Genomic DNA, 10,631 nt, shown 5'->3' on the forward strand with positions numbered 1-10,631 from the left:
TCATTACTCAAATACTATAATCACAGCATTTGATGATCCGAATAGAATCAGAGCTGCTACATGGCCTGACACATAGTAGGTAACTCAAAGCTATTTGTTGAATAAATAAGTTGATTACCTTTAGCCAGGAGTTTTAGCTACTCCCAATTTGGCTCCCAGCAAGTCACATGCTTCCAGTTACCCACCCAAGAACTCATTGGATTCTTGAGTAAAAGACACACACACACACACACACACACACACACACACACACACACACACACACAACCTTATTTTTGAAATGCCTTGGCTATTCAAAGTCTGGACAATTCTAATCCTCCTGTGGCTAGCATACTTTTCCCTCTGGTACTCCTGGATCAACACCTTCTAAATCTTATCTTTAAATTTGCTGCCCTGCTACCTCCTGTGTGGCCTATTGTCTATGCTGCCCAAGACGCTTCTAGGCAGCCCTTCCCAGGGCCACTTTCCCATTTCAAATAAATTTCAGTTGATCTTCCCTCTGCAACTCTAAATCAGATCTGTCTGTCTCCCCAGTCATGGTGATCCTGTGTCTCCTCCTGTCTCCTCTGTATTAGCCCTTGAAACTTTGAGAGTCCTGCCGTCTCCCATTGCCCAACCATTGACCACTGGCATCTTTATTGATTGATCAAAAACCAACTGGGACAAGGACCTTCAGTGTTTGTACATGCAGATCCTCGATTGAATCAAATCATTACATCCAGTATTCAACAATTACCCACTTTTAACCTGTAGGCATATGGTTATAAACAGAGGCTGGAGAAACCTGGGAAATAAGAACAAGGCTAGGTCTGACCTTCAAGTAATAAGCTTCAACTATCAAGTTCAATTTCAGTTCCTGGTTTTTTTTCCTTTGGTCCTCAATGTCCTTTCTTACTTTTCCATAAGATAAACCTTTTAAATCACTGAGTTATCTATAATGAGCTCACTTGTGCCCTACCTGGGCCCTTTCTCCAGGCAGCTTTCACCCTGGAGTCATGTTAGGCTTATTTATTCTATGCTAAATGCCACACACGTTCCATTGTGAATTGTAGTTACCACCTAAAACAGAGTGATGCCTATGTTTAAAACTGTGTCTGACTCAGGCGAGATGTGTCTTACTCAACTATGTATTTATTTATTTATCTGGGGCTCAGTAAATATCTTTAATGCTTGTGTTGCTTTTTGTTTTCTTTTTTAAGATCTCAGTAGAGGTGCGAACAAGAATTTGGATACAGCCAGAATTTATTCAGTAGAAATAATGACATATTGATTGCTTCCAATCTGAATTATTTAGTGACCTAACAGTTGTCTCTGAAAACCTGCCAAAATTTCAACCCTACTGCCTAATGCTAACATCCACATTTTGGCTGCCTTTTCATATCAGAGGTTGTAGAAGTAGACTGGAGAAAGTGGTGGAATTTCCTGAGGGGGCCATTCAGTCCAGTGTTTGCAAATACCACCAAGTCCTAACAGAACCCTGTCTCCAAGCTCCACCATGAACCATGAGCATGAAAGAAAAGATTCCTATTATACTTCATCTGTTTCTCTTCCATATCTGAGCCAAGAGAGCAATGGCACAGCCATTTTGAAGTGAAACTAGAGTCCCTGTGTAGAGAGTTCAGATTTTCCTTCCCACCACATAAATGGACGTAGCAGCAGTCTATAAATATGGTATGAGCCAAAGGCCATGAAACCAAAGTATCCGTGTCAGGGGTGAAGCTCTCCTCTTGAAGGTATAGGAGCTCATGTTTTACCCTAGTTTATTTTCCTCAGACCTTAAGGGCTGTGGCAGAGGTGAAACAAGTACTTCATTGAAGGCAGAGCCCTTATTCTGAGACTTTCCTGTGTCATTCTGCGTGGAAATGCACTTCCTGAGAGGTCCCTTAAACACTTTCAGTCTCCAGGCAGTGCTTTAAAAGCATGAAAAGCTTTCCCCTGGCAGCCCCCCGGGTGAGTCGCTGAACTGCACAGCATCTCTGCTGCACCCATGTTTGATCTTGTGCACACTGAACTGCAGTCTTTGGGCCTCAGACTAAAGACAACTTCCAGCACTTGCATAAAGGCTACTTTGAGCATTCTGCTGAGGACTTGGGAGACACTTTTTTTTCAAAAAAACAAAAAACAAAAAAACAAAAAAACAAATACATTTGGTTCCCAGAGTTAGCAGAGGCCAAGGTATATTTCTTTTTTCTTTTCTCTTGTTTTCTTTTCTTTTTCTCCTTCCCTACCCCTTCTTTTGCTCTGTCTCATTCTGAGATGTAGCTAATTATACATAGGGCTTGAGAGAGCAGCACCCAAAATGGGTGCTCCAGTTAGATTGTCCAATAGGAGAAAATCTAGGCCATTTCTGTCCTCCAAAGATTCAGATGAACAGAATAGCCTCTGTCTGCATGTTGGGGCCAACAAGCTTTTAAACTGTGCATGAGAGGCAATGCTAATCTCAAGCTCACATTGATGAAAACATAATCTTTCTTCTCTGGCAGTAAAAATAAATTTTACAGGCCTTATACATTGTCTTCCACCCCCCCCCAAAAAAAACAGTTCCAATATTAAATCCCTGAAATGTCTACACCAAGTGGGAAGATCTGAAAGTCAGGCTGGACCTTCCCTTGGCCTTGAGTATATTCTGAGCATTACAGTCAGTTCCAGCACCAAGGATTGCCACATTCTGTGATCAGATTTAATCACTGAGCCAGAATTACCAAAGCCTAAGCATGGGAAGGTGTAATCCACGAGAGAGCCTGCGTATAACTCATTAACAAAGGATTGAATATAAGCAAAGAATTCACCAGTGACCTACTGGCATACTGAGATTTCATATTTGAAGTCTTTCTATTGAAGTGTGATGTCATTAAAGTGTTTTCTGGTCATGGAGGCCATGCACTGCATTACAAGTTGAATGAAGCTTAAATTAGTAATCCTGAACACATTTAGTCTGTTCCCTGGTCCTCTACTGTAAGCTCTGAAAATGTCTTTCATATTCTTTATGCATTCAAACATTATATTGAGCATTCGGTACTAGACGTTTGTATTAAGCTTTGCTGTGAAGTGTGTACTGGTGTGGAGACCTACATGATGTAACTCATTAATTACAAAAGAGTGATAAAGAAGAACTTGATTCAACATAAACATGTATGTAGAGGGGACACTCGGTGAGGGTATTGAGTCATACATGCCTTTCCAAGCAGCCATGTAGAATGCAAAAGGCATCAGATATGCTAAATCTCAGGGAGAGCTTCTAGGCAAACTTAGGAGAACAAACTTAGGATGTCACTAAAGGCTTTTGTGACATCCCATTTTGGGGTATTTGAGAATAGGCTGGGAGAGAAAAAGGGTGCATGGGAAGCCCTGGGTGACAGAACACAGGGACTGGGTCACAACCCTGTAGGACTTTCAAGGCTATGGTCAAAGACTTCACATTTTTATTTATTTATAGGATAATGAGAAGGCTAACTGCATACTTTCAGTAATTTTAAAATGAGGCTGTGACTTTGGGAGAGCAATTTGAAAAGGGGTGTTTTGGAAGTAGTTGGAGATGGAGAATGACTGATGAATATGATCAGGATAAATGTATAGCCAGGCCACTGTGGTGCACACCTTTAGTCCCAGCACTTGCGAAGCAGAGGTGGGTGGATCTCTAAGTTTGAGGCCAAACTGGTCTACTGAGCAAATTCCAGGATTGGTCAGTTTCAGATTCTTCAGATACACAGAGAAACCCTGTCTCAAAAAATCAAAAGAGAAAGAGGAAAAGATATATTGTATACATGTATAAAGCCTTAAAGAATAAAAATGGGGGGAGGGGAGTTAGCAGATATTGGAGTGGGTACTGCTTTTGCACGGGTCCCAAGTTCACTTCCCAGCATCCATGTAGGAAATCCCATAATACCCTGGAGCTCAACTCCAAGGGGGTGCAAAGCTATTCACACACCTACACAAAGACAAACATTCACACACACACATCACTTAAAATAATTAAAATAAATCTTAAAAATTAAAAACAGAATATCAAAAGGTGACCCTGATCAGTCAATGTTAAGTTCACTATAATTAATCAGTATTTATCACTATTAATTCAATATTGCAATAACCCAAAAGCAAAAAAAAAAAAGAGGAAAGTGCCCTTTATTGCAAATTCAAGGGTAGGCAAAGAAGCAGATAATTTGGACTGAAGGAGCTAGCACCTGTTTTCTACCTGGAAATTGTCCAGACTAGTTTTCATTTTGGTTGAGTCTTTTATAAGCTGGCAACTCTGCTTCATTCCATGTTTTGAAGGCTTAGGAACGCCAGGATTTGTTTCTGACTTGGTTAAATAGCTCACATTGCCTTTTGATGTTGCTTCTCTCTCATCTTCGCTGATGAGTCACTACAAAAGAAGATTCTTTTACAAACTCACAGCACTGCCTTTGTTGCAGCTAGTTGACAAGGAGCCGCCATGGCAAAGTCTGACACAACTGGCTGTTTGTTTTCTTGGAGGGCCCTAAGGTGAGTATAAATAATTCAAAATGGCTTTTATGATCTCTCCATCAGTCGCTGGGTGACAAAATTAAGGGGATCAAGCTAAGCTGGAAGAGGGAGAACTATAAAAGGATTTGAAGAAAAACATAAAGTTTGATTTTGCAAAATATGTTGACTGAGTACTCACAATGCAGGACCATAAAAGGACTAAAAGCCCATGTGCACTTGAGTCCCCAAGACAATGCAGTCAGTAAAAGTCTTACCTCAATTGCATAGAAAGAAATCATCACAGTTAGTGAGTGAGAAAGTTGCTCTTTCTACCAGAGGTCTTGTCTTGATCGAATCTGCTGGAGCCTTAAGTCCCTTCCTCAGGTCTTTGGAGCTGTTTCTTTCTTGGGATCCTCTGTAGGATACTGTATAAAACATTTGGAAGTAACTGGACAGATCAAATTACTATGTGAAAGCTGTCATGTTGCTGGTATTGGAAGAAACATATGGTTTAAATAAGAAAGAGGCACCTTCTGTCAAACCTATAGATAAGAATAAAATACATACATGATTATACAATGAGTGTCTGGCTTGCTAAGCAACCCTTGTCATATTTATTAACCTTAAATATGATATATGATATAAATATAATAAAATACCTATATTACATTAAACTATTCACTATGTGAAGCACATTATATAGATTACTTATGTTATAAATTTAACAACTTAGTGTTAACAACTGTCCACTACTGTCCACTGTTGTCCACTACTGTCCACTGTTGTCTGCTACTGTTGTCCACCACTGTCCACTATTGTCCACTACTGTTGTCCACTACTGTCCACTGTTGTCCAATACTATCCACTGTTGTCCGCTACTGTTTTCCACTACTGTCCATCACTGTTCACTACTGTTGTTCACCACAGCTGACCACTGTCCAAGACTGTCCACCATTGTCCACTACCATTGTCCAACACTGCCCACCACTGTCCACTACTGTTGTCCACCATTGTCCATTACTGTTTACCATTGACTCCACTGTCCACTACTGTTGTCTACCACTGCAACCACTGTCCACTACTGTCCACTACTGTCTACTGTTGTCTACTACTATCCACTATTGTAAACTACTGTTCCACTGTTGTGCACTACTGTTGACCACCACTGTCCACCATTGATCCCTACTGTTCACCACTGCTGACCACTGTCCACTACTGTTCACCACTGTCCACTACCATTGTCCAACACTGTCCACTACTGTCCACCACGATTGTCCACCATTGTCCACCACTGTCCACTGTTGTCCACCGCTGTCCACTACTGTCCACTATTGTCCACCACTGTCCACTGTTGTCCACCACTCTCCACTACCATTGTCCACCACTGTCCACCACTGTCCACTACCATTGTTCACCACTGTCCACTACCATTGTCTACCATTGTCCACTACTGTCCACTACCATCATCCACCAGTGTCCACTACTGTCCATGCTGACTGAGTTCTAAAATTATGTTACAGAGAATAAGCTGCCCTGCAGACTCTGATAGAAAGATGATTAGTTCAAGGGCTGCCTGGACCTCACATGAGTGTGCTAGCCTGGGTAACTTATTGAAACCTTATGTCATAATGAACAATAAAAAAGAAGCCTAAAATGTAGCTCAGGGGTAGCATGCTTCTCTGGTATATATAAGGTGTGGAGTTCAGAAAGTTGCACAGTATCAGAAAGAAATAGTGTAGAGGTCTTGAATTGTGAGTTTTTACAATCAAACTCAATAAGTTGTCCAGGCACTTCTCAAAAGCAGACACACAAATAACCAGTGTGTGGATAGTAATGATGTTACTCATCATCCAGGCATGATGTAAATTAAACCCACAATGAGATTTCACCTGGAAAATACAATGCACATTACCAAAGAGATCAAAACACAGCAAATATTAAAGAAGATGTAACCCTTGGGTATTTGTTGTTGGAATATAGACCAGTACAGGTGCATTAGAAAGCAATGTGGAGATGCCTCAAAAATTAAAATCAGAATTCCCAATGACATTCTTCCTACTGTGTGCACAGCTAAAGGATTACATCCCTGTGTGGAGGAGGAGCCTTTGTAATCACCGCATGTGTTTCCTTTTAACAGAAAACTCAGAACAATTGGTTTTTAAAGAAAGCTACACTTCTTGCCATTTTATGTGGAGACACAAAGAGATCAGCAACATATTAGAGGTTAATAAATCACTCACTGATTGGGATTTAAGAATTTGAGCCCCAGTGTCACAGTTTTCTGCAAAGGGCTGAACAGGCAGAGGCAATGGTTCTGTGAGCTTCTGTACTCCCAGGATGCTTAGAGTAATCAGTTTACCTGTGTCAATTTCATTACTGTTTATTTGGGATGCTGCCTCGTGGGAGAAGAAAGGCTTCCTGAATCCTTTTCCATCTCCAAGCAGAGTAATTCACCATTCAAATCTATTCTGAAAGCGCACAGGCTTTATACCAGGAGGCTCTGAAAGGCGAGTATGCTTTCCCCAGAAGAAGCTCCACTGGGATTTGATTGGGCTGAACGTATCCTAGGTTAGGTGGTATCTACCCCTCAGCTATGCATTATGGCTGCCTTCTCCATCAGAACCATGTTTGAAAATCCCTTTATCTTCCTTTGACCCTGCTAGGCTGCCACCCAAAGGAATACAGTCTAATCCTCCTCTGCCTGTCTGGAGAGATTTAGCTCACAGAGAAAAGGGGTTTTCAAAGTAGAAACTCTCAGCAGTTCTGGAAAAGAAACAGACGTGTTGTTTATAAATAAGTGGGTCACATTTACCTGTGTTTGTGAGTCACATTGAGATGCTTCAGGAAGTCCACAAATATATATGCATTATTTATATACATGTGTATACATGGTATGCAAATGTGTGTCCACATACCTGATCTCCTTAGCACGAAATATTTCATGGAGAATGTAAATCACAAATTTCCATAAATTTGAATACAGCTAGCTACATAGTACAGAAGAGCTTCAATTGAAGAATATTCCACACCAAAAACTTTGCCCTTTTCATATTTTGCAATACAATTAATTCAGATGAAGAAAATTGTTCCCCACTAAGACCCTAAGGGAATTTACTTTCATTCAGGGAAAAGAATTGCTTAAAATTAGATTTATTGCATGGTACTTTAAAATTTGGTTTATTCTTGGTTTCACTATCACTTTTATACTTTTTCTTGGTATATATTAATCATGCAAAATAACTGGTTTCATTATACCATTTTCATACATGGATATAGAATGGTCATTTTCACTCCCGTGACCTCATGTTCCCTCAGCCATCGTTTCCTTCTTTCTTCCAAACAGCCCTTCTCTTGTTTCATATTTTGTGTTTTGTGTGAGGTCTAAATGAATATGTGTGTGGGTGTGGTCTATGCACATGTGTGCTCCAGCGTGATCACATGTGTGGACACAGAGTAGGGAAGCATGTCAGATGCTCTGTGTTGTCATTCCCCACAGGTCCCTTTTCTCTCTCACTGCATAAGGAGCTAGTCCTTATGGCTAGAGAGGCTGGATAGCCAGATCTAGAGTCTTCTCTTTCTGCCCTTTGCCAGGCACAGGAGTTAGGTATACAGGACAGCACCCAAGCTTGCTTACTCCGTGTTGTGGCTCTGAACTGCAGTCCTCATGCTTGGGTACTAGGCACTCAGCTCTACTGCACCTCCTTTTAACCCGCTCCCCCAACACACACTTAAAAATCTGTAATCTAGATCCTACATGTAAGAGAAAATGTGATATTTGCCTTCAGATTCTGATTTATTTTTCTTAATATAGGACGGTCTCCAGTTGTAGTTTTAGATTGCACAGCATTCATATCTATGGAAAAATAATCAAATTGCCTCCTAGGAATCACCCATCCCTAGTTGTCATACCCATTTTCTGTGCTCAGTCAGAAAATTTGGATGTGTGCAAACTTCTCAGAAAACCCAATTGCTCTTCTGTGAGAACAGTGACAACACTCTCCCAGAGAAAGACTATGTGAGCAAGACAGCTTAAGCATGATGCCTGGTACTTTTAGACACTTGAAAAATGTGAATTTTTTATTGTTATGCCAAACTCTTTCCATAGTTTCCAGAATGCTAAAATAATCAAGATCAAATTATGAAGATCTGTTCTCTTTTCTCTCTCTCTCAGGTGTCACTTGCTACACCGTCCCTCGTGGGCTATTATGCATCTCATGTATCTCTCATGTTTTCCTGACACATACTGTTTAACTGGGAGTGGTAAACTTTAAACAAATAGATGATTTTTGTTTTCTTTTGAGAAAATGAAGTAGCAGGTGAGAATGACCAGCAAAGCAGTTACTTTCTTTAGTTAAAATATTATCACTAGTTTAAAGTTATTTGTTCTGTATAACTCAGGTGAGAGAGGTGTTCATGAGTCTGTACATTAATAAGAAAATAAATATATTTAAACCTTTCTGTCTCAATTTACTCCTTGTACAATTATCCATTGGCTGCCTTGTAACAAAATGTCTGAATTCTTTGACAATCTAGTTCAACAACAAAAATTGAAAGTAAATATTATTATAGAGGTTGGAATCTGAAACGCCTGCAGGGCGAGTCATTTAGATGCAGTATTGTTGTTGGCAGCGAATTTAAGGTTTCTAAAAGGTGGTCCAACTTTGTCTTCCACTTTATCTTGTCAATCCCTTCTTACTTGGATTTAAGTAACAACAGAAACAGCTTTGTCTGCAATGAATGAATCTCCATATGCTTCATTTCTCAATTTGTCTATTGTAGAGGTTTTGTAAGAATTCAAAATTCCCTGAGCTCCTAAAAGTAGACCTGATTAAAGATAGAGTATGTCTGCAGTGTTGTCTTAAAGGAGCATCTCTAGAAAGCCCTTTAAAGTTCATGAATTATTAATTGCTCTGGAATCCTTCCCCTTGATTTGAGAGTCAGCACAGCATACAGAGTGAATCACTTCACCCAAAAGAGATACAATTCCATCCAAATAAAAAAATAAACAACATTGGCAAAGGTAATAATCATCGCCATTTCCTGCAAAAGACAAACAGAACATTAGGTTTCAGCTGGCTTTATCCCATTCAGTGGTGTGCTTTAATTTAAAGTAAGACATGATTTACGCTAATTCCTTTCAAACATATGAATGTTTGTTATATGTTCTTTTTCTATTCATGTAATTATTCATACACAGTGACCAGGGTTATGTGACACCAAATATACTATAACCCGCTGTAACTCTGTGACCCTAAGTAAAGGACAATATCTGATTTAGAACAGTTTTTTGAAATGAGTAGTGCTGTAATGCAGCTGCAGAAGGCAGTCTGATTAAGAAAACAAGACGGGAGAATGAATTTTTGAAAGATGCTCATTTGTGGTGAAAGCATCTATGAAACTAATATAGTTATAATACAGTAGCAATCACCTTATTATTACATGGTAAATAGCACCCAAAAAGATTGATATCTTCTTTGAACTTCATCCTGAAATGGTTCCAAATTCAATTGCTGCGTTATTTTAGAGTGAAGCAGAACTTCATGAGGAAAATGTCTTTCAACAGGCTCACGATGATGCAGAGTGAGCTTAATCATCTCCTGTTCGCTTCAGGAAGATTACCGATGTGCCTTAAGAAGTCTGTATACTGATTTCATCCTCAGAGAGGAGGAGGGATGCTCAAAGCTCATTATGAACAAATACATTTGCATATAGCCTACTTCATATTCAGAGAGTTAGCAAGAGTCACAATGTCGAATCTCAAACAGAGCATTTAGAATGTAGAACACTGTGTGGCTTCTAATGTAATAAACAGAATCCTTACAGCCTCAAGGTTGTTAGCATAAATGAGCTATTCTCTAACTGCAAACTTAATGCCCACCTTAAATAAATTTAAAATCCGCATGTATAAAGGAGTAAGTAGCTTTTAAGTGAAAATGAGTGGATCCTTGTCTGCTCCGGGATTTATGTACAGTGTCTTTTTTTTTTTCTGAGTATAGTCTGTCTCCTGTTCCTTTGTTCTTTACACACCAAGTTTGAGCCAAGTGAGACTATTTCCAAATCTATGTACACTGAGCTCACCGTGGCACTGTTTTGATCCCACTCAGAAGCCTCTCTTCTATTTCTAGAATGCCCACCCTACTCATTCCACCTGAGTTCTCTCAGGCTTGTATTGGTTACTATTTATTGTC

At 39.8% G+C, this 10,631-nt stretch overlaps 1 long non-coding RNA gene across 1 annotated transcript; it reads right to left on the reverse strand.

The window, feature by feature from the left end:
- Positions 1–3,385: 3,385 nt before the first annotated feature.
- LOC120093651 (uncharacterized) lies at positions 3,386–10,131 on the reverse strand. Its single transcript, XR_015624811.1, has 4 exons — positions 9,872–10,131; positions 4,719–4,868; positions 4,193–4,363; positions 3,386–3,717 (listed from the first exon to the last, which is right to left on the reverse strand). It is a non-coding gene; the product is annotated as an uncharacterized LOC120093651 (long non-coding RNA).
- Between the last annotated feature and the right edge of the window lie 500 nt (positions 10,132–10,631).

Source organism: Rattus norvegicus, chromosome 7, assembly GCF_021556685.1.
Source record: "Rattus norvegicus strain SHRSP/BbbUtx chromosome 7, alternate assembly SHRSP_T2T, whole genome shotgun sequence".
Lineage (NCBI taxonomy): Eukaryota > Metazoa > Chordata > Mammalia > Rodentia > Muridae > Rattus > Rattus norvegicus.